A 25,520-nucleotide genomic window follows, 5' to 3' on the forward strand; every position below is an offset into this window, starting at 1 on the left:
TCAACTAGGCTACAAATCAAAATAACCTCTATCTAATCATTTCCCACTTCTCACCTTTTGGGATAAGTCCTCACTTTTTATTGCTTTTCCAACTTTTTTTTTTTTTTTTAAGTTTAATTATTAACCTAGAGTTTGGGCCCTCCACCTTTCAACACGAGAAATTCAGTGCTTGATGAGGCTAGAATCCCGGCTACTCAATGAAAAGGTTTGTTATCCACCTTTATCAAAATGAAAGCTTTCAATGCACTACTACCCCAATTGGGATATAACTAATTCAATAATCAACAAAGCATGTACCCTACAAATGAATGCTAGTGTGCGCCTATGCTATTGTAGAATCTTAGAGTGAATCTCAAAACAATCACAAAATCAGGATGATGTGGACCACAAGTGCAAGCAAGATATCAATCTTTCGAAAAATTTACTCCTAAATTCCACAAAGCATACAAGGAGTATTGGACTCTCAAGTCAAGCAATTTTTAAATTTTAAGCAATATAGTCCTCAAAAGATTAAAATCATAGCTAGTCATGGACCAATCATAGAAATCCCTCAAATGCATAAGTCATGCTCAAATTTTTTAAATTGAAAGCAAATACTATAAACAACACCCATTACCCCCAAACTTAAATGGCACAGTGTCCTCAATGTGCAAAGAGAACAAAGGAAAGAGTATACCAGTGTGGCTATGGCAAAGAAGGCTGGGACAGAAGTATCCAAAATGGGTGGTATAACCCCCCCAAACTTGGGATTAATTGTGGTCCTGAAAAGATGGCACTGGGAGAAAAGCTGATCAGATAACAAAGGGGATAATAATGGTGTACAGTGGACATGCAAGTGTAAATAGGATAATAAATGAATTAATGAGAGAGGAAAAGGGTGGTCCTAAAAATTTCGAGCAGCATTCTCTCACTGAAGTCACTGGGATGCACCTGATACTGGAGTCAGTCAGAGACAGATATATCAATAGTAGAATATAACATCCAAAAGATCATGCATAAAATAGGAAAATATAATAAAAAAAAAAGTATATGGTACATCACAGTAATAGGGCCGACAGACTGGCCGCAAAAATAACATAATTGTATCAAAATAGCAGGAATGTATCATAGATATATAATATAATAAAAGAGAGGAATAGAGATCAGGCAGATGAGGTAGGGCGAGTGGGGCGTGATCCCCTAATATCTCTGGATATGCCCTGCAATGCAGTTAAGACATCGGAGCGGAGAGATGCCACATCTGATCGACGAGAGACAACTGCGTCCTATAAGGCCTGGATACGCTCTCCAAAGTCGAGTGTTAGTGTTGGAGCCTCAGGTACCACTGGATCAGGAAAATGATGTGCATCCTGAGCCTGCTCCTGGAAATGTAATGGTGACCCCGCTGGAGAGTGATGTGGGATCTCCTCTGCTGGAGGCGCCTGCTCCAAGTCAATGCCCATATGTACTGCAGTCGCCGGTGCGACTGCTGCTGGCTCTGCTGCTACTGCTGCTACCATCTCCTCCTCCTCCAGCTCTTCAGCTGCTAGAACAACGTCCGAGCATTGTAGCTCTTATTCCACTCATTCTTCTCATAATGGCAAGCTCCTGTCTCTGGATGCTCATCTGGCTAGAAGGGATAGCGCTGATCTCGTAGGATCTGAGTGATAAGATGGCCAAATAGGAGGAAAGTGGCCCTCCTGGGCTTGGCCTTGCTAATGTAGGTCGAATACAGCCTCATCATGATACTCTAGTAGAGTGCCAGCATGGATACCCAGTGGCCTATGTAGAATGAATATAAAGTCACCAAAAATTCTGAATGCCTCTGGATCTTATGGCTTGCCATAAATATGTTTCGGAAGAGTACCGAATCATAGAACCAAAGGTCATCGGGCAGATAAGTCCGGGTGGCGAAAGTCTCGCCATCTGCATAGTGGCCAGTCAGTGCCACGGCTATGTCTACGTAAGAAGTCCTCTACTCTAAGAGAGGATAATGAACATCAAAAGGGCAGATATGCGGGCATCGAGAAGCATTGGCAAGAATATCAATTGTGATCCGGATGGGGTGGCCATTAATAGTAGTGTGCAGCTCTGATAGGTTACTCGGGGTCGGCCGGAGGTTCTGGTAGAACAACCGAACAAGCCGCGGGTAAACTGGATATGTGACTGGGGCCAAAATAGCTAAAATGCCCCTCCAGTCAATATCATCGTAGGCAGACCGGGTCAAAAGATATCAGGAGAGGAAGACAATGTCAAATACTGACTCATACGCCACCTTAAGGCATGAGTATCTCCTGGTAGGTCTGTCGCGGTCCTGGCTTGGCTATGAGGGGGAAGGTATATGTGCAGCCTCAGCTGAAGACTGTAGTCTAGAGTCGGCTGATAGGGACTGAGCTGGATCTGCCTCGAGCTGCTCTAACTGCTCAGCCTCATCAACCTGCTCTGGAGCTGGCTCTGGAATGGGGACCTGAACATGAGATGGTCCTGCCTGCTCCTCTTTTCGCTGCCTCACTAGGCATGGATAATGCCTACGGGCAACAGTCTTTACCCCAAGCCATGGCTTGTAAAATAGAAAGAAAAACACTTGCAATATAAGTTAGTACCAGCATAAAGAAGTGAAGCACAGTATATAGAAATATGTATGTCAAATAAGATAGACAACTCAGAATAATAATCATAAATCTATACAAGTGATGATGCAGCTGAATAAATAGTGACCAAGTGAAACATGTTAAACAGGATAAGTATAGAATGCATCCAATGTGGAAAACATAGGCATTGGGCATGAATAAGATAACATGGAACATAAAAGATGGTGTGTGAAGTGTATAGGTAAATCTGTGAGGTTCAATCGATCTGGAAAAAAATGAGATCGATTCAAGTTGGATCGATCTGGACTTAAGTGAGATTGATCTTTACCAGATCGATCTGAGAAAAACAGAGATCGATCGAACTCTGCAACGAATGTAAACAGTCACAGATCTATGACTTGGATGGCACGGGGGCACCCAAGCAAGCTTGTAGGGCCCTTTCACACAATAACAGCACAATATGGGTCACTTCTCAATTCAAAATCACATTCGGAATCAAATATATACACAAAACTATATACATATATATACACACATATATATACATGCTTCATCAAGTCAAAAATGGCAAGAATCAAATATGGGAAGCTCAGATCCAACATGGCAACATAAAAAATAAAGGATTGAAATTCAAAACCCAAAATTACAACTCAACTTACCAAAACGGGGGAGAAGTGGATCGGGAGAGAAAGGAATGAGATCTGAGATGAGGGAGAGAGATTTGAGGCCCTGGGAAGCTTGTCGGAGAGTTCGTCGGAGCTGAGAGGGATGGGTGTTGCAGCGGCGAGGGTTGAGGGTCTGAGATCGATTTACAAATCGATCAAAATGACCCTAGGGTTTTATTTTAAAAACTGGTCTCGACAAGTTCGATTGATCTAGAAAAATCTCAGATCGATCGAACATAAATCGATCTTAAAAGAATATAGATCGATCTATCCTTCAAATGACAAAGTATTTTTGAATTTTTTTAAAAAAAATAAAAACAAAAATAAAAATAAAAATAAAATAAAAATAAGATAAAATGAAAATATTTTTAGATTTTTGAAAATTTTCCTAAAATTAAAAATATTTATGAAGTTTTTGAGAATAAAATGAAATAAACTAAACATTCAAAATATTTTTGGATTTTCATTAAATTAAAGTTCAAAAGTCAAATCAAAGTCAACAAAGGGGGTACAGATCGATCAATGCAAGATCGATCTGAAAGATACTTTGATAGATCGAACAAGTGAAAACCTGCAGAAAAGTTCGAAAGATGCACAGAGAGGCCTTTTTCATGGATCTCAAAAAATTTTCTAAGTGTGGAATGAAGATCGATTTGAGAAAAAGTTGGATCGATCTAAGAACTTTTAGATCAATCCAAAGAAATTTTTGATCGATACACAAAGAGCTGATTTATGCAGGAAAATTTTGATTGATGGAACAAAGGGATGATTGGATGGAGGAAGGGATGTTCGATCGATCGAACCTCTTTTGAGATCGATCAAATAGGAACTAAATGTCTAATTTCAAAATGAAAGTGCATGCATACTCAATCATAGTTCCTATCAATGTGTATAAACCCCAAAACATATCTAGACGACGCAAGAAATGAAAGGTAAAATAGAAATGAGGGAGGAATATGGTTTTAAACCCTACGAAGCATTTACTAGTCTTTAAGGTCTCTAGCAAGACGTTGGGCTCTTTTAGCCCGGATCAAATATCTTGTTATGCAACCCCTCCTTGACAGGGTGAATGGATTTTTGAATCCCACCCAACAAATTGCTCCCTAAGGAACTCATTAGATTTTATTCAAATGACATTGACGGTCCTTGGTCAAAACAACTCTTGGGCTTCTATGCCCTTGGAACATTCGACTTCAATGTAACTTTCTACGCTTTCAAGTGGGTAGACAAACCATGGATATGTTCAATATCAAGTAAAGACTTAACTTCATCAAATTCATGGTTTACACACTCCTCTACAACACACACTTCTTCATGTTGGTCCATTGAGTTCGGGGTTGGATTAAAAATGTTCAACTTCACTTTCATATGGCCAAATGAGATTTTTATTATCCCCGTCCTACAATTGATGTTGGCATTTGAAGTTGCCAAGAATGGACTGCCAAAGATAATGGAAATTTGGCTCTTAGGATTTGGAATCGGTCCCGTGTCAATGACAACGAAATCGACCGGGAAGAAGAACTTATCAATTTTAGTCAAAACATCCTCAATGATACCCCTAGGATTTTTTATTGATCGGTTGGCAAGTTGTAAAACTACCGACGTCGGTTTCAAGTCTCCTAAGCCTAATTTGACATATACCGAGTATGGAAGAAGGTTAACACTTGCTCCTAAGTCTAAGAGAGCCCGATTGATGACATGGTCACCAATAATGCAAGAAGTAGTAGGTGAGCCGGGGTCTTTGAACTTTGGGAGAGTGTTATGTTGCAAAATAGAGCTCACTTGCTCGGTCAAGACCACTTTTCTTGGTGCTGAGCTTTTGTTCTTTATCTTTTGGGTGCAAAGATCTTTTAAGAACTTGGCATAAGCTGGAATTTGCTTAATTACATCCAAAAGCGGGAGATTAATCTTCACTTGCCTAAACATTTCAATGATTTCATTAGTCTTGGTCTTTTGTTTATCAAGATAAATGGATCATTTCAAGGCATCCGGAAATGGAGCTCTTGGCTCAAAAGTTTTTTCAAAATTTTTCTTTGAAACATCATCAACACAAGAATTTTTTAAGTCCTTTTTCAAATCATGCTTTGATTCATCTTTCAAATCATTTTTCAATGCTTTCTCAACATGATGATCATACACATGCAATGAAGGAGGAATAAAATGTGAAACGGGACGGGTGTCAACTTTTGGTTGCACCGGTTCACTTTTTTCATTGGACACACCTACTTTGTTGTCCGCAATCTTCCCACTTCTTAAGGTTGTCATCACATTGACATGCTCAATTATGGGACCTTCCAATGAGGAATGAGTCTTCACAACACATTGTTGCTTTGGTGGGGTGTTCAAAGACATTTTCCCTTTCTCTCCAGCATTTAAAGTACTGGCTATTTGCCCTACTTGGGTTTCTAGCTTAGCAATGGATTGAGAGTGAGATTGAAGCAATTGAGTGTTCACCTATAGAGTGCCTAAAGCGGTCAAAACTTTTTCTTCAAAAGCGGGACTTCTAGAGTTTCCTTGAGAATAAGATTGATTTGGGAAATGAGAATTAGAGAATTGGTTTCCATGTGATTAAAATGATAATGATCTAAAACCTTGGGAACCTTGGCTTTGCATTGGAGGTGGAACATACTTCCCTTGAAAACCACCTTGGGGAGGGTTTGAGCCTTCCCCTTGGCTTTTCCAAGAAAAGTTTGGATGGTTCCTCCAACTTGGATTATAATGATTGCCATAGGGATTATTCCCTTGGTTAGCAAAAATGGCATTTGCTTGCTCATGGTTGTCATTTTGCACATGTCCATGGGGACAATTGGAAGTAGAATGTAACATACTAGAACAAGTCATACATGATTCATTAGATGCACGATGATGAACATGATTAGGGGAGGAAGACATTTAATTCGCCGAAGTTTGATTGATTAAAAATTAATCAAACCTTTGAGATAAGGATTTCATTTCGGCGGTTATATCATTGGAGTTGTCAACTTGATACAAACCAACATTCTTCCTTACACCTAGATTTCTACCATTTTTAGTAGATAAGGACCTATGCATGGGATTTTCACTCATACTTTCATACAATTACCACACATCATTTTCATGCTTATCAAGATAAGAACCACCCATAGATGCATCAACCATACCCTTATGATTATCCGGTAAACTTTCAAAGAAATGTTGAACTAATTGCCACTTAGGTATGTCATGATGTGGGCACTTCCTAAGCAAGTCATTGAATCTTTCCCATGCCTCATGAAACATTTCTCCATCCCCTTGAGAAAATTCACGAATGGAAGTTCTTATGGCATTGGTCTTTGATACCAGGTAGTACTTCTTCAAGAACTCTTGTTGCATTTTTGCTCAAGAAGTTATTGGAAAAGGCCTAAGATTGTTAAACCAATATTTTGCCTTGTCTTTAAGGGTGAAAGGAAAAAGTTTAAGTCTTAACACTTCTTCTGGCATGTCCGTGTATTTAACGATGGAACGAACTTCAAGAAACTCATCCAAATGCTTATAGGGTTCTTCACTTGGAAGTCCATGATAGTTAGAAATCATTTGAATGGTTTGTGGTTTGATTTCATAGTGATGTACTCTAAATAGAGGTAATTGAATGCAAGTGGGTGCACTATATTCATTAGGCACATAATGGTCTCTTAATGCAATGGAAGGATTCACAATTGGTGGTGCTACACGAACACCTTGATTAGCTTGAACCATAGGAGGTTGTGGAGCAAAGATTGGTTGAGGCATTCCCAATGGAATTTGGCCTTGTTGTTGTGGTGGAATAAATGGTCTAGGCATGCCTAATAGTACTTGGATGTTGTCATAATGCACATTAGGGTGGATGATGCCTTGTTGGTCTATGTGACCAAGGTCCTCCATATGGTCGTCATTCAAATCCTTCATTGGTGAAACGGAGTGATGAGAACTACATCTTCCCCTAGGATTACGAACAACCGATTCAAGATGAAAATTAAGAGGGACAAGAGTATGATTTAACGACTTACGACCATGCATGCACTACCAAAGACAAATAACAAGAAATAAGCAAGTAACAAACACTTCGCCCCTACAACAAATCAATCAACAAATCTCCACATACAATGATCTCATACTCCCATGCTTGAACAACACGCAAGGAAAAGTAAATTGCCTCCACACGGGCCGACAATTTAACTAGAGCTTGAGTTAGAAAGATCTCACAAAGGGTCCTTAAGCAACTTCAATTTAACTTTCAACTTTCTAGCCTTATTTTGCTTTGCAATTTTTTTAGATTTTTAGTCCTTTTTGCACATAGCTTAGCTCCACTAGGCTTCCTTGCTCTTCAATTCTCCTTTGCTTGATTTCCTTCACTCAATGCACCTAGTCAATCAAGAACAAACACAATAAGTAACTAAGAAGAAAGTAAAGAAAAGACACGATTAAAAGAGTACTAATTCCTATTTGTTTTCAAAACACGGCGTTGCCAATTAGATCCTTGGAAACAGCGCCAAAACTTGGTGTGTGCCGTACCTATGCACCAAAAGTTTGCAAAATGATATGAACTAAGAGTGTGGGTGTGCAATGTGGCCAAGTTTTAAATTTGTAAAAGCCACCACTACTTCTAACTAAAAATGTAGCTAGGTTGAGTAGGGATCGTCCTAAGGGATTTGTGGGTACCGATGCAATGGAAACAATATATAGGGTTAGTAGGTCGAGTGATCAAAGATTGGTTGGATTGATTGATTAAGCTATTATGCAAATTAAATTAAAATAAACAAAATTCAATGATTAATAAAGTAGAGAAAGATATAGAGGGGAGGACTTGGGGTACTAGAGCTCACCACTAAGCTTGACTTCACTAAACACTAGCAATTGTATATTAATGGGGAAATTGACTTGTAACTTCTGTGTGTGTGTGTGTGTGTGTGTGTGTGACATTAATTGAAACTAGACATGGATGACAAATAAGTATAAATTGTCAAACCAAGTCAAATGGAAAGCACAACCTATCAAATGAGACCTAAATCCATTTAATGAAACCACAATTTATGCACACACAACTATCTAGAAACATACCTCTAATGCATTCATAAGTATGGAATACCAAGGACCAAGAGTAGATTGTCCACCTATCTATGAATTTAAAGCAACTACACTACATCTACACTAAAGACATGAAACTTAACTAAGTAAGCTAAAGTTGTGGTACAATCCATCAAGAAACAAGTGTGAACCATCAAATAAATTGTAAGAGTGTTCCATTAAGCTCTATGTTTTGAGTATCTCTAGATTAACTTCATCCATACATATAGACATGGATAAATTCCACTAAATTTAGAGAAAAGTACAAAAATCATCCATTCTAGCATACATAGACATATGGTTAGAAGTAGATAATCAATTCAAAGCATTAATCCATACACATCAAGTAGAAACCATAAGATATATATATATAAATCCAAGATCAAAACATTGTTACAAATAAATCCCCAAAAATATACAAAGAACTAAGTCTAGAAAGCAAACTTAAGGGCTACTTTGGCCCTAAGTAGATGTCTAACCACTCATTGAAGCAGTCATCCAACCCTCAAGGGCTATCTCCGTGGTAAAAATGACCTCCTTCTTGATGGAAACCCTAGAAGAATGGAAGAACTCCTAAAATGTGTAAAAAACTCTTTAATCTCTAGCCTCCTCTCCAAGATATGAGATATACAAAAAATGAATAACAACTATCAACTATCAACTATGCTTTAAAAGTGGCTCTCAATCTTTATATAGGTAGGTCAAAACGTCACCCAATGGTCTGGGCTCGTACACCAAGGTCCCTCCAATGATTGCCTAATGAGCCAACTTTTAATGAGCTGGAATCTATTTTTTTTTTCGGACTTGAGGAAGTTCGATCGATCAAACTGTGTTGAGATCGATCGAACATGGCTGAGATCCATTGAATGCTGCAGAGATCGATCATCCTTAGCGGCGCCTTTTTGAATAAAGACAAATCTCTGATATATTTTTGGGAATAAGGCAAAAGTGGTAGGTGGGTGATAGGTGTGGATAAGATCAAATCATTTCGATCGATCTAGAAAATATTGGATCGATCGAACTTGTGAGATCCTTTTAGATATAGACAAGGGCTTGGATACATCTTAAATTTTTTAGATCGATGAACTTTCGATCGATCGAAGAAATGCTAAGATCGATCGAACATGCTGAATTTCCACACTTTGCTCCATTTTGCTCCCACTTTGCTCATTTCTTCCATTCAGCTTGAGTTAACTCCTTTAATACTTTTATTTGGCTGAATTGACTTATTTTTGGGATAAGCACCTAAAAAGGGCAATATCACGAAATTAGAATAAAACAGGAAAATAAGATAGATAAAGGTTCTAGAATACCTTAGCTTAAGGAGTTTAAATGCGCACTTTTTAGCGCTCATCAATCCACGCCCCTACGGGAGAAAGAAACAACCGGTGAGCTTTTCTCCAAAAGTAAAGCTATGCGTTTCAAGAAAATCAACTGAAATGAAAACTTGTGAAGTCAAAACTAAACTTTGAACACGGAAAGTGAGGTTAAGCCAACAAAGTGACAAATAGGAAAAGGACAAAAAGTGAATAGTGTCCAAAAAATGAAAATGTTGAAATGACTCGATCCTTAAAGGAAGTTATCAATCCAAAGGAAATTGTCTTGGAAACCATTTCCGAATTGTCACGACCCTGGATTTTTACAAACCCAGTGTGTCCTGTGATGGCCCAAAACAGATCCATAATGCGGAAGCAAAAGAAACAAAATGGCCACTAGAGATATACGTCATCCCTAAGGCACCAAAATGACTCCTCATGAAGTCATGGAACTCAAATGGGCCAAGAAATGAAGCAAGAATGCCTAACCCGAAAAGAAATGAACCAAGGGTAAAATGGTCATTCCACACAGAAATGGGTGCCATCGTGCACACCATTGGAAAGAGAAAGAAAAATGAACAAGGTTAGATTCAAGAATTGCCTGATTCTGATTTTGAACGGAAAAGATGTGAAATAAAAACGAAGTAGCCTTCTTTGTCTAAGAGTTACCACGAACCTATCTCACTAAAACTGGAATAACTCTCACTATATATGGAGTTTTGATGAATGGTTGGTACCATTGGAAAGCTAACTTCATGCTCTTGAAGTTAGGCTTAAGAATGAACCGATTTGGACAAGAAATGAAAGAGTTATGATCCCTCAAAGTTGGAACATTTAAATCATGCAATAAACCTTTTTCATTTGAACAATCATGCTAGCAACTTTCAATCATTCCTTGATATCCTGTATAAGTATACAAGTTATATTAATCACATAGACCCTCCCCCAAACTTAGTTCCAATAACACCATAAATCATTTCCTTAAATATACAATTTTTTTTTTTTTTTTCAATGTATATAATAATGTAAATAATAGAAACACATCTGACAATGACAATATGCAAATGAATAGTTAACTCTCAACACCCCCAAACTTAAATGATACATTGTCCTCAATATATGAAAACAAGTATATAAACTAAGCATGTATAGAAGTGTAAAAGGAGAGAAACTACCAAGTGCGAAACAGTGACCCATTGGATCCAATCACATTCAAAATGCCAAAGTTCTTCCCCCAAACTTGTACCTGATAATCTGTCCACATAAACTAGGTACCAAGCGTAGAAGTATAGCCATAGATGAGTATATAAATCTAAAATAACATGTCATGCTTTATTAAAACCGGGAAAGAAATCAAAAAGTTGATGTGCACAAATATGTACTACTTAAAAATGCCACTTATAACAATAACACATTCATCATTGCAGATTAATGCTATAGTAGGAGGTTGTCGAACCGCAAGGATTGCTAGTTTATGGCAAAAAAAATTGTAAAATTACTTTCTAATTTGATAATAGAAATGATAATTCGATTGGCTTGTCACTTAACCTACGAATTTAAATTTTATAAAACAGTAAATAATGTGATTAGAATGGATTGAACTTATAAAGAGAAGGCTAGGGAATTGACTTCACCTTAACCTCATAAACATGTTAAATTGCACTCAACCTGGGGATAGACAATTATATATATAAAATGATGTGTAAAAGCATAAAACTACTACAACATCGTCAAGAAGATCATACATTTCAGGACTAAGCATAACCCATCTTTGGTTAGCATGGTTCATCCACCTAAACTATGTTGTGGTATGAACCATTTTTCCTAGGCATGCATAGCCTATCAAGGTCCTTCAATAGTATGTTGCAGCACATGAAATCAATTAAATATCATAGATTATCTTTAGTTGGTATGGACCATCTACCTAACTACATTAATCTAAAGGTGTAGCATGGTCCATCTTCCTTAAGCATAACGTATATAAATACTCAATTACATGCCAATAAAACCATTCCATAAATTCTTTCCCACTAGGTACAAGTATACTAAATGTAAACAAAAATCCACGCACCAAACAGCTAAACACATAGTGTACAAGGGCAATCAAATATGCTACCTACCACATAGGGGTCAAGCATTAGAGACAAGCTACACATCACCTATGATGCTAGCATAACAAACAGATATAGTAAGTGAAAAACACATCATCTATATCAGCAAATAACTACCAATAGTCACATCCCCTAAATATGTTTCTAAGGCATGTGCAAAACAACAAGGCATATAAACATGTAAGAATGACTATACAATTAACAATCCCACAAAATCGTAAGCAAAAAGGGATGAAATGCCTCTAAAAAGGACAACTCACAAAAAGTGAATCCCAAAAACCTAGATAGTCCCAATCTCTCACCTTGAGGAAATGAATCATCTTCAAGAATGAACACTAAGGTTCTTAAAACCAAGAGCCTACAAGTCTTTCCCAAGACTGATTCCAACACAAGGTGAAATCCTAACGCCACACAAAACAAAACGATGCAATGGATAGTCCCAATACTAACCATTACAAGACACCAACAAGAGAACCCAATTCAAGATGCCAACGAGTTCGATGAGAACTCTATAGGATCCTATCGGAACCCTAAACACAAAATACCAAGTCTCCAAGGACGAGGGAGAGTAATTAATTGCACCAATGCAATTAATTACATGACTCACACCCCAACCATAGCTCGTAAGAGCTATCCAAGGCAAGACAAGAAGAATCTTAAGTCAACGCACCCATCAAATCTCTAACCATCACTCTAAGAAGAAGAAACGCGAGGACCTCGCCATTGAGGCTTACGAAAACAAAACTCCCAATCCCCATGGAAGGACTAGAGTCAATCTGACCTATCATCCCATGACGCTAGAAACAAGATACCAATGACATCACCACATCAAGGTCACCACGAAATCCCAAGAGATGATGCCCTAGCATCAATCTCAACTAACCAAGCTGGAACAACCCACAATACCTAAACAAGACATAAAAGTAAGCAGATGACATGTAATATAACAATAATTTACACACTTACACAAGTAGTGAAGGATCACATAAGCACGTTTCATACAATCATGCTAAGAATAACAAGCACATACAATATGCTAAAGCAAACAAGCATAACCCTCATGCTAAGCAGACAAGCGTAAATTGAAATGTTAAAACAGACAAGCATAGACAAGGTCCTGAAGTCGATAAGCATATACAGTATGCTAAGGCAGACAAGCATGTACAATATGCTAAGACCTATAAGTAAAAACAATGTACTCAGATAAACTAGCACATACAATATACTAAAGCAACAACCATATATATCATGTTGAGACAGTTAAAGTAAACTTCTAAACATACGTCCACATAAGCACGTAAACATGTTATCAAGAAGTAACTCAACACATAGAGTATGGCAACACAAGCACGATATGCACCCAAAACCCGTCGTCCTACGGTTTTCGAACCTAGGAGCTTTGATACCACCTGTGACGACCCTGGATTTTTACAAACCCAGTGTGTCCTATGATGACCCAAAACAGATCCATAATGCGGAAGCAAAAGAAACAAAATGGCCACTAGAGATGTATGTCATCCCTAAGGAACCAAAATGACTCCTCATGAAGCCATGGAACTCAAATGAGCCAAGAAATGAAGCAAGAATGCCTAACCCGAAAAGAAATGAACCAAGGGTAAAATGGTCATTCCACACTGAAATGGGTGCCATCGTGCACACCATTGGAAAGAGAAAGAAAAATGAACAAGGTTAGATTCAAGAATCGCCTGATTCTAAGTCTAAACGGAAAAGATGTGAAATAAAAAATAAGTGGCCTTCTTCGTCTAAGAGTTACCACAAACCTATCTCACTAAAACTGGAATAACTCTTACTAAAGGTGGAGTTTTGATGAATGGTTGGTACCATTGGAAAGCTAACTTCATGCTCTTTAAGTTAGGCTCAAGAATGAACCAATTTGGACAAGAAATGAAAGAGTTATGATCCCTCAAAGTTGGAACAACAAAGCTGTCCAAGGAAAAGATGCATGAATTGCCACCAGGGAGGATCGGTCGACCGAAGGCAAGGGTCAGCCGGCCGAAACTCAACTGTCGGTCGGCCGAAACCCATTCATCAGCCGGCCAAAACAAGGTTTTCAGCAAAAATCCTACGGGAATGGAGTCTCGAGAAACGCCGGTCGACCGATGGTGCTCCACCAGCGGGCCGACACATCTACTGCAGCAATGAAAAGCTGCTGCAATGTGTGAAAAAAGTACTTGGGCCAATGCTAGGGTTCTACATGCATCCTACATGATCCAAACATTTTTCAAAACATTTCCTAACCCGTTCAAGCATTTAAAACAAGTCAAAACAAAGAGGAACTCGATTGACACCCCAATGCAAGGTTTTTGCATAAAAACTTATAAAATCGCCCAAAATAGTTCCAAAGTTGAAACTTAAGAGTTTTATGCAATGTAGACATGCACACAAACGTAAAAAGACATTTAGGACACATCCCAATGGCCCGCGGCCTCAAAATGACCCCAATGCAAAATATGACCTCTTAATGGCCAAAAATGCCTAAAAATGCAATGAATGGAACTAAAATGTAAGATCTAGAATGAAATGGTGTTTGGCCCTTGGCTACACCTCATACATGATCATAGAAACCCTATGAAAGAAACGGAATGAAATTCCCACACCCGATGCAAAAGTTATGAAGCAATGATTTCTCATTTCTCAGTATTTTCATAATAAACCTTGAAAATGAAAGTGCATGATATACAAGATACATGTCATTGGCCTCCGGCCTCATCATATACATGTCAAATACATTAAATCGAGCGTACTTATATACACTTTACATATACGAATCAAAGAATACAAATTTTGATATACATGGTTACAAACAGGATTTCATGCCAACATTTTCATGAAAATGATACTTCAAGTCTACGAAACTTCCATGGCATAATGTGCATCCCAAATCAAGGTCCCTGTACCTGAAAAATATCCCCACTGCGTGGGTGAGTAACATAAAGCTACTCGTAGGAGATGAGCATGCATCGACCTAGCATTTTACAATTATATCACCTTAAGGTGAAACATGTTAAAGGGGCTCATGCCACCTAACGTCTATGTCAGAGTGAGACTCAGGGAGCATCTTAAGCTACTCATGCAATTTAAAGTGAACAACGGCATACAAGTATACATGCTCAAGTATACTAAGCAATGTTAAAACATGTTATACAACATACAATTAACATGGAAAACTCATGAATCAAGTATACAGGCACAAGTATACTAAGCTAAATGAATTACGCATTTGACAAGCATACACGACACAAGTATAATTAATGAAGTCCGATTGCACAAATCAAACATGCAATGCTTAAGTATACTAATTAGGGTTTAGATACACAACCAAGGATACAAGTTCAAGTATACTAAATGGGATCTAAATACACAAAACAAGTATATAGTTTCAAGTATACCAATTAAGATCCAAATACAAGAAGCAAGTATACAGTTTCAAGTACACAAAATAGGATTCAAATACCCAAAGTAAGCATCAATTCTCAAGTTACAAGTAATCCATGATTAACAACTTGAAATTAAATTCGAAATCAAATAGTGGAAAGACTAGGATCCTTGGCTGCAGACCAATCAAGTTATTCCGGGTTACTAGCTTGCAAGGTACTACTTAGTGCGCACGTGTATAAGTTATTCCGGGTAATTACGACCCACAAGGTACTACCTACTGCGCACTTCATATGATTTAGGAAACTCATGAATCCGTACTAGGGCCAGACCCTAGCCATCATATGAATATGATCCTTACAAGCCTCCAAAAAACAAAAAGTTTAAAATTTATTCAAAATCAATAAGTTAAACCAAACTTATACATTTCAAATAATATCTAGGAATCAATTTACATGCACAAGTAAGGTTGAATCACAAAGCAAGAATATTTTATAACAATTGAACCACATTACCATCCTAAGCCACAAGTACTAAATAAGCTACAATTTAGTAACACGCTCCCAAGGTAAGCAATTGCAATATTCTTATAAATTATATACCTACACAAGATATATTTAAACGAGCTATTTAAGACAATGATATTACCTATCATGCTAAGTCAAATTACGATCTTTAGGGGCTACAAGTACTTATTCTACAACAAGTTAGTAGCATGCTCACAAGGTAATTAAACGGGCTACATTTCAAGGAACTATCATCCTATTACATCCAATATCAATTTAAGTGACTAATACACTTAAAACAAAATTAATTAAGCTAATTAATTAAATTTTCTCTAGATTTTCAAACATATCCAAATATCCTCAATTTAATATATGTTAAGGAACTCACCATGGCCTACTTAAATATCACATTACTAGCTGATTTCATTCTTGACACAACTATGTGAATTAATCTTTCACTAACGATAAATATTAAATAAATTTTGCAATTCTTAATAAAATGTCCCAAATTTAATATATGTTACACAACTCACCAATGCCTAATTTACTAGCATACCACAATATAATTCTAAACTATATATCATCATTAGAATTAAATCCTAAACAAAGAAAATAAATAAATTAAATTCTAAAAACTTGAACAAGGCATGCTCACAAGTTGTATATACTTATAAAACAATCAATACAACATTAACATAAACCTAAGACATCCCCTATCTCAATTTGAGATGAAAATCTCAAAAGCCCACCGAAAAAAAAGTGCTTTGAATCCGACGATACCGAAGGGTTTTGTCGGGGACAACATGATCTATATGAACCCACAAGAAGCCCCATCAAAAGCACAACTTGACTTAAAACCCGAACTCAAGAAATGGTTAGAAATGAATTCTAATAAGGGGGAAAGGTAGACCACGTCGAGGGGAACAACAAACGTTAAGGCCAAGGACTTTTCACTAAGGAAATCAAGTGGAGGAGAAGAAGAAATGGTGGCAGCCCCATGGGCATCCATGGTTGCCGGCCAAGAGAGGAAGAAGATGAAGAAATTCTAATTTTTCTTCTTTAAGTCCCCTATTTATAGAAAACCTCAAAAAGTGCCCCGGAAGGGTCCCGCCGGGTTCGAAAAAGTGGATTTTGAGCAAACACGCTCAAACGGAAAAACTTTGTGAATATAAAAGATTCTAAATGACAAAATATGAACAATGGAAGAAACGGCGTCAAAAACTGACCCCCGAGCAGAGAGTTATACCCCGACTAAGTTCGGCGGCAACGGGGGCCAGAAACCCAGAAACTGGAAAAAAAAATGACCAGAAGGAAATTCTATGAGTACACGACACGACGAAATGTGAAAATGAATCCCGTACAAGGATCCAGGCCCCAGACAAGATATTTTTGCAATAACTTTAGTTAATTGTACAATGGCCCCTACAAAAAGGGTTAACTGCAAAACTGCCCCTAAATGAAAATATCTTCCAAAAGATATTTTCTTAGATACCTCTGATATAAAATATCTTCAAAAGATATTTATGAAAAACACCCCAAGAAAATAAAATGATTCTAAAGAACTATGCATCCATGCCTCTATGGACACCAGGAGCAACCAGAGTACTTTTCTGTAAAAGTAAAGATACGTATTTCGTGGAAACCACTTAGAATGAAGATACATGAAATCAAAAACCAACTCCGAACATAAGGAGTGAGGTTATGCCAACAAAGTGTCAAACGGGGAAAAGACAAAATAGGGAAGAGGACAAAACAAGGAAAATAACGAAAAGTGTATAGTGTTGAAAAACGAAAAATGTGGAAATGACTCGATCCTCAAAGGAAGTTGTCAATCTAAAGGAAAGAGTCTCAGAAACCATTTCCAAGCACTCAAGATGATACCAAACGACGAGAAATTGAATGAAGAAAAAAAAAATTCAACGAAATGAAGAAAAAAAAAATTCGTCCGTAAAAATCTGAGGAAAAAGGAAATGACCAAGTCATTACAACCAACCCTCCTTAAAGAGATTTCGTCCCCGAAATCAGAAACATTCCCAGAAGAATCGAAAAAGGACCGTGCACAAGGTCACACCAAGGAACTCACCAAGGCCTACTTAAATATCACATTACAAGTTGATTTCATGCTTGACACAACTATGTGAATTAATCTTTCACTAAAGATAAATATTAAATAAATTTAACAATTCTTAATCAAATGCCCTAAATTTAATATATGTTACACAACTCACCAAAGCCTAATTTACTAGCATGCCACAATTTAATTCTAAACTATATATCATCATTAGAATTAAATCCTAAACAAAGAAAATAAACAAATTAAATTCTAAAAACTTGAACAAGGCATGCTCACAAGTTGTATATGCTTATAAAACAATCAATACAATATGAACATAAACCTAGGACATCCCCTACCTCAATTTGAGATGAAAATCTCAAAAGCCACCGAAAAAAAAAATGCTCTAAATTCGACGATACCGAAGCGTTTTGTTGGGGACAACATGATCTACATGAACCCACAAGAAGCTCCATCAAAAACATAACTTGACCTCAAACCCGAACTCAAGAAACGGTTAGAAATGAATTCTAATAAGGGACAAAGGTAGAGCACGTCGAGGGGAACAACAAACGTTATGGCCGAAGACTTTTCACTAAGGAAATCAAGTAGAGAAGAAGAAAAAAATGTGGCAGCCCTATGGGCATCCATGGCTGCCGGCCAAGAGAGGAAAAAGATAAAGAAAATATGATTTTTCTTATTTAAGTCCCCTATTTATAGAAAACCTCAAAAAGTGCCCCGAAAGGGTCCCGCCGGGTCCGGAAAAGTGAATTTTGAGCAAACGCATTCAAACGGTAGAACTCCATGAATGAAAAAGATTCTAAATGAGAAAATATGAATAACGGAAGAAACAGCGTAAAAAATCGAGTCCCGAGCAGAGAGTTATGCCCCAAACAAGTTCGGCGGCAACCGGAGCCAGAAACCCAGAAACTGGAAAAAAAAACGACCAGAAAGAAATTCTATGAGTACACACCTCGATGAAATGTGAAAATGAATCCCGTACGAGGATCCAGCCCCAGACGAGATATTTTTGTAATAACTTTCGTTAATTGCACAATGGCTACAAAAAGGGTTAACTGCAAAACTGCCCTTGAATGAAAATATCTTCCAAAAGATATTTTCTTAGATACCCCTGAAATAAAATATCTTCAAAAGATAGTTATGAAAAACACCCCAAGAAAAGAAAATAATTCCAAAGAACTATGCATCAATGCCCCTATGAACACCAGGAGCAACCAGAGTACTTTTCTGCAAAAGTAAAGATACGTATTTCGTGGAAACCACTTAGAATGAAGATACGTGAAGTCAAAAACCAACTCCGAACACAAGGAGTGAAGTTATGCTAACAAAGTGTCAAATGGGGAAAAGACAAAATAGGGAAGATGACAAAATAGGGAAAATGACGAAAAGTGTATAGTGTCGAAAAACGAAAAATGTAGAAATGACTCGGTCCTCGAAGGAACTTGTCAATCCAAAGGAAAGAGTCTCAGAAACTATTTCCAAGCACTCAAGACGACACTAAGCGACGAGAAACTGAACTCAGAAAAGAAATTTCAACCAAAAGAAAAAAAAAATTCGTCCGTAAAATTCTAAGGAAAAAGGAAATGAAGGAAATGACCGGGTCATTACATGAACACTCGAGACAACACTAAGTGATGAGTAACCGAACTCAGAAAAGAAAATTCAATGAAAAAAATTTATCCGTAAAATTTCAGAAAAAAGAAAGGAAGGAAAAATGGTTGGGTCATTACAGGAAGAACCAGGATCGGCTAGTCCTGCCTGACGCAAAATAAAGACCAACTTAGAGGTGGTCCAGAAGAAATAAAGTTTAGAAGCTTGTTGGCTGCCAATTTCTCTTCAATACATTTTAAAATTTCCAAAAATCTTATCAGCCTGAGTGGCCGATAAGACATTTGAAATTTGGGGGGCATTTGTTGACACCAAAACATGGTAGCCATCTCAGCGATGATGTGGACCAATAACAAGGTGACAAATATTTTCAATATGGCACCATGAGGATTGGCCATATAGAAATTATTGGAGGAAAATGAGGCGACCCGTGGAATTATATTTGATATATTGTTTGGCTTCCAAGCTAAATGGAAGGTTGTTGAATTTTAGCAACAAATAGTTGACTACTTCATAGCATATTTGCTGACTTAGAATGAAATATTAGAATTTGGCAGTGGGTCAATAATTAAAGCCCTACGAACAAGGAAGGAGAGTTGAGATATGATAAGGAAGCTCCAATTTTGACTTAGTTTGAGACAAATAAGGAATATGGGTTTTGACTAATTCAAAGGGAAGCCGGCCATGATGGAGAAGAATCCGTATATTATAGCTGGAGATGGGAAGTTCATTTAAAGGAAAAGATCTAGTCAACATTAAACCTAATTTGAATTACAAAGGAGAGAAAATTAAGGAAAAAGATATTTTAGAGCAAATAATTAGGGGAATAATTTGATTAAAACTTCTATAAATTGAAGTATTGTAATTCATTCTTACTTGTCCAACGCCACCCACAAAACATGAATCAAAGTTCATTCAATTGACTCTACGTCATCTTATTAATTCTTTATTTCTTTTGTCCAAGTGGCTATTTTCATTCAAAGAAACTAAGTTCCAGTAACTTACTCTTCTTTTGTAATGTTTTAATTATGTTATTTACATTATCAATCGTTTGTTTTATGTAAACAGATTCAATGGCCAATCTTTAATCAGATTCGTGTCATGTAAATTCGGCCAGTATTTCATTTCAAAACGTCATTACTTTCTATGTGATTTTCATTCTACAAGTTCTAATTATGCTATTTCATTTCCAAATATTTGTTTTATTCAATTAAATTAAATGGCAATCGATTAAATTCTTGTCATCCATTTCAATTGTAATTGATTAAATTCTTGTCATCCATTTTAATGGTAATCGATTAAATTCTTGTCATCCATTTCAATGGCGATTAATTAAATTCTTGTCATTCATTTCACTGGCAATTGATTAAATTCTTGTCATTCACTTCAATTCTACCGTTTACTTTTCAACTAATTTCTATTCAGCCATCTTTCTTTAAAGTTAATTTAAATTTCTTTAGTAATTGCATTTTTATTTCTTTTAATACTTTAATAAAAAGCCTTTGCTAATAAGGTAGAAAAAGAACCTTGCCGGGAGTTCTTACTATTCTCTCTCCCACATATTCGCTTGAAGTTAGCCAACAGAAAAGGGATAGGTTGGTGTTCATTCATAATTTTGAGTATTTTATACAAATACTTTGGCACGCCCGCAAAAGTCCATCGACCGGTGTGAACAAAAACCGCGCGAACAGTTATACCAACTAAAATTGGATTATTAGGAAATTTAGTTGGATTATTGTGCAATGATAATAAACTAACCGGAGAAATTCCTGCAACAATTGTGAATTTGGGTCAATTAGGGAGGCTTAATCTTAGTGACAATGAGCTCTCTAGTGAAATTTCGACCGAAATTCAATCTTTGAGGCAGCTCAGTGAGCTTGACTTGGCAAACAACAGTTATCAGGCAACATCCCGAGTGAAATTGGGAGTTTGCTTGATCTTTTTGATCATGATCTTTCATCCAACTACTTGTTGGGGGAAATCCCACCTGAGTTGCTGGATTTGAAGGTTAGCAGACTAAATTTGGCTGATAATCAACTTTGGGGGGAAATTCCTCATTTTTATGCTACTGAAGCATTTAGGGATAGTTTTGTGGGCAATCCAGGATTATGTGGTGTAATTACTTGTGAGCCTTGTTTTTGTTATGGGACTTCTTGGGTTTGTGTGGAAATTGTGTCATATGAAGAAGATGGAGAAAGAAGTGACAGTCACCATATCAAACTGGACTAAATATTTTAAGTTAGGTTTTGCGGAATCTGAAATTGTTAATTCACTTGATGAAGAAAATGTTATCGGAAGTGGAGCTTCCGGCAAAGTGTTTAGAGTTGAGGTTAGTAGTGGTGATAATATAGTGGCAGAGAAGAAGTTAGCAATTGTTGGCACTGACAGAGATGCCTTTGAAGCCGAAGTTCAAACATTGGGGAAAATTAGGCACAAAAACATCGTCAAATTGTGGTGTTCTTGCAATACCGGGAATTCCAAGCTTTTGGTGTACGAGTATATGCCGGATGGAAGCTTGGGTGACTTTCTGCATGGTATCAGGGGTTAGTTGTTAGATTGGCCTACAAGGTTTAGGATAGCTCAAGAAATGGCCAACGGGCTTTCCTATTTACATCATGGCTGTGTCCTTCCAATTCTCCATAGGGATATTAAATCAAATAATATTTTGTTGGATGAAGAATTTGAAGCTAAAATAGCAAATTTTGGACTTGCTAAAATCGGCAGAGCAGTCAACAACCAAGGGACACAGTTCGTGTCTACTATTGCCCGTACTTGTGGTTACATTGCAACAGGTATGAGTCCTTGGTTCCACGACTGTTTTTTTCCATTTCTTATTATATTGAAATCAATAAGTTTTGAAATGATGTGTTTTTATTCATCTTTAACCTATTACAGAATATACTTATACTCGTAGAGTGAACGACGTATATAGTTTCGGGCTGGTCATTCTGAAATTAGTGACAGGTAAACTATTTTTTTATTATTTTTAGGACCAAATGGAACCTAAACATTATTATAAAGTTAGCAATGCAAAAACTTAAAGAAAAAATATTATTATCAAATAATTACAAATAATAATTTAATCGTAAAAAATAATTTACACAATGTAACACCCAACATTTAAAAATATAAGAACATTTTCTTAAAATTTCTTTCTTGTCGTATATGGGATCCACAATTGATGATGCCATCAATGAAGACATCTTTGGTTGGCATATGGAGGAAGATTACATTATGTGGCTTGTTTTGGAAGCCTTATTTTGAGTCTATAAAAGGCCATGTGTATCTACTGCTCTGGGACATACTTAAATGAAATCTATTTCATTTTTATCTCTTTCATTCTCTCTCTCTGAAAGCTCTTTTCATTTCTCCCACTTAATATTACTCTACATATATATATATATATATATAAACACATATATTTATAAGATGTTATCAGCACGAGCTCTATCCATCTCAGATTTGAAGGAGAACCTCTCACTCCCTCTTTCTATCTCAACTATATATCTCTTTTGTGATATTAGTTTTGATAGGGTTTGTTTGCTTTATCGAAGAAAATTATATTTCTGACTCCAAAGGGTAAGAAAATTTTAATTATAGATTATTGTTCATAAAATAAATTTGTTCACTTAAATAATATATATGCTCATACTATGGTCGGTTCTACCGCCTTTATTATTTAATGATCTACTAATTATGGTCGGTTTTACCACCTTTTATTATTTAATGATTTACGACCAGTTTTATCGCCTTTATTGTTTAATAATTTATTCACTATGGCTGGTTTTACCACCTTTGTTATTTAAATAATTCATATTATATTATTGTTTCACTTAATGCCATTTTATTTATTTATAAACTATGCTAAATTGTATTTTTATATTGTTATCACATCTAGTTATTCTGAAAATGTCAAACTTGATAAAGCTGGAATTCGTGGCCTTAGACATTTCTGGCAAAAATTATTTATCTTGGATTCTGGATGCTCAAATCCATTTAGATGCCATGGGCCTCAGAAACACAATTAAAGAAGAGAATGATGCATCATTACAAGATAAAGCGAATGCCATGATTTTCCTTCGGCGCCATATTAGTGAAGAGCTAAAAACTGAATACTTCGCTAAAAGAGATCCATTGAGTTTTGAATAAATTTGAAAGAAAGATATAATCATCAAAAAATGGTTATCCTCCCAAAGGCTCGAGCTGATTAAAAGCAATTACGGTTGCAAGATTTTAAAACTGTAGCTGAATACAACTCTGCCCTATTTAAAATCAGTTTTACACTAAAATTATGTGGTGATACCATCACTGATGAACTTTTGTTGGAAAAAACATTCACCACATTTCACGCCTCTAATGTACTCTTATAACAACAATATCGAGAGCGTAAATTTGAAAAATATTCAGAGTTGATATTATGTTTACTTGTGGCAGAGCAAAATAACGAGTTTTTGTTAAGAAACCACCAGTCTCATCCAACTGGATCAACACCAATCCCTGAAACATATGTTGCCTCATCCCGTGGACATGGACGTGGTCGTGGTGGTAGAAATAGCTATAATAATGAATATGGTCATGGTAAAAATAACTACCACAATAATGAATATGGTCGTGGTAAAAATAACTACCACAATAATGAATATGATCGTGGTAGAAATCACTCATATTACCGTGAAGGATATCAATCCTCAAATTTTCGCAATCAGAGATTGTGACGACTCTAGATTTTTTAACCTAGTGTGTCCTGTGATAACCCGAAACAGATCCAAGATGCGGAAGTAAGAAACAAGACAACGGTCTCCCAAGGCACAACACACCTCTAAGACCCTAAGATAACCTTCTATGAGATCACGGAACTCAAAGGAATAAAGTGCGGAAGTAAGAGATCAAAGTAATAACAACTAAGCTCCCAGGGGCAAAATAGTTATTTCTGAAAATATAGATTCAGCTTCCACCAAGCACACCGCTGGAAAGACAACAAAAAACTAATCAAGATGGACTTAAGAATTGTATGATTCGGAGTCCGGACGAAGAAGAAATGGCAAGACGAAGAAAAACAAGCACTTAAGGCTAAAAGGGTAAACTGGTAATTTTAAACTGAAATGGGTAACCCCATGTACACTATTGGGTAGAAAACAAAAAATTATCAAAGATGGACTAAAAATCACTTGATTCAGAGTCCGGACAGCAAAGATATCAAGTCTTAAAGTCAAAGGAAGGGAAACCCCAACCCGGTTCGAACCAAAAACTGACACTACTTCACTAAAAATTGAATATCTTAAGTTACAAAAGGAATCTGAAGCTCTAATTAGTACCATTGGAAATCTTATTTACACACGGTCAATTTAGACTCAAGAATGGACCAATTCGGAGTTAAAATGAAGGAGATACGACGACCCGAAGTTGGAGGTGCAGTGCTAAACCAAACATACACACACATGAACAGTACGGATGAGCGCTCATCCAAGGGCTATGAGCACTTGTAGATGAGCATACCCAGGGCAAAAACCCACTGCCCTATTTACGAGCGCTCATCCTGTAGACAAGCTTAGCAGCTTTTTAAGTTTGAAATGTGATTTTGAGGACTTTCTGGGCCTTTTTGAAAAAAGCACAAAGAAGAAACCCCCCCCCCCAAAAAAAAAATCATGTTTTCTACACGACCACATCAACGGAAACAAAAAAAAAAAAAAAAAAAAAAAAAAAAAAAAAAAAAAAAAAAAACTGTTGTGAAATGTCTAAAATGCCCCTAGATCAGTTTAGGCTCAAAACGGCGAAAATGCAACTTTGCACCAAGCATGCATTTGACCCCAAATGCATTTCTAGGCTGAAATGAATATGTACACAAACGTAATAAGTGATTTTGAGCATGCGGGAATGCTTTGCGGCTCCCGAAAATGGCCAATGCAAAATCCGACCCCACGACGGCCAAAAAGGCGAACATGCACACGAAGTGAAAATTTTGAAAACCAAAATTAACAAATGATTGGAAATTACCGTTTGGCCCTTGGCCACACTTCATACATGATTAATGAGACTCTATGAAAGAATAAGAATGGAATTCCCACACTCGATGCAACCATGGTGAAACAATAACTTGTCATTTTTCAATATTTTCATAATATTTCATGAAGCTAAAAGTCACATAGGATACAAAGTAATTGTCATTGGTCTCCGGCCTCATCTCATGCATGTCAAATACATTACAAAAGGTGT

General features: G+C 36.8%; 2 pseudogenes; both read left to right on the forward strand.

Annotated features, from left to right (window-relative positions):
• Nucleotides 1-1,798: 1,798 nt before the first annotated feature.
• LOC132309118 (receptor-like protein kinase 5) lies at nt 1,799-22,297 on the forward strand (annotated as a pseudogene).
• LOC132310862 (small nucleolar RNA R71) lies at nt 6,432-6,529 on the forward strand (annotated as a pseudogene).
• Nucleotides 22,298-25,520: the final 3,223 nt, after the last annotated feature.

This window comes from Cornus florida, unplaced genomic scaffold (genome assembly GCF_030987335.1).
Source record: "Cornus florida cultivar Cherokee Brave unplaced genomic scaffold, ASM3098733v1 CherokeeBrave_3.0.0_Hap2_Chr05, whole genome shotgun sequence".
NCBI classification, from domain to species: Eukaryota; Viridiplantae; Streptophyta; class Magnoliopsida; order Cornales; family Cornaceae; genus Cornus; species Cornus florida.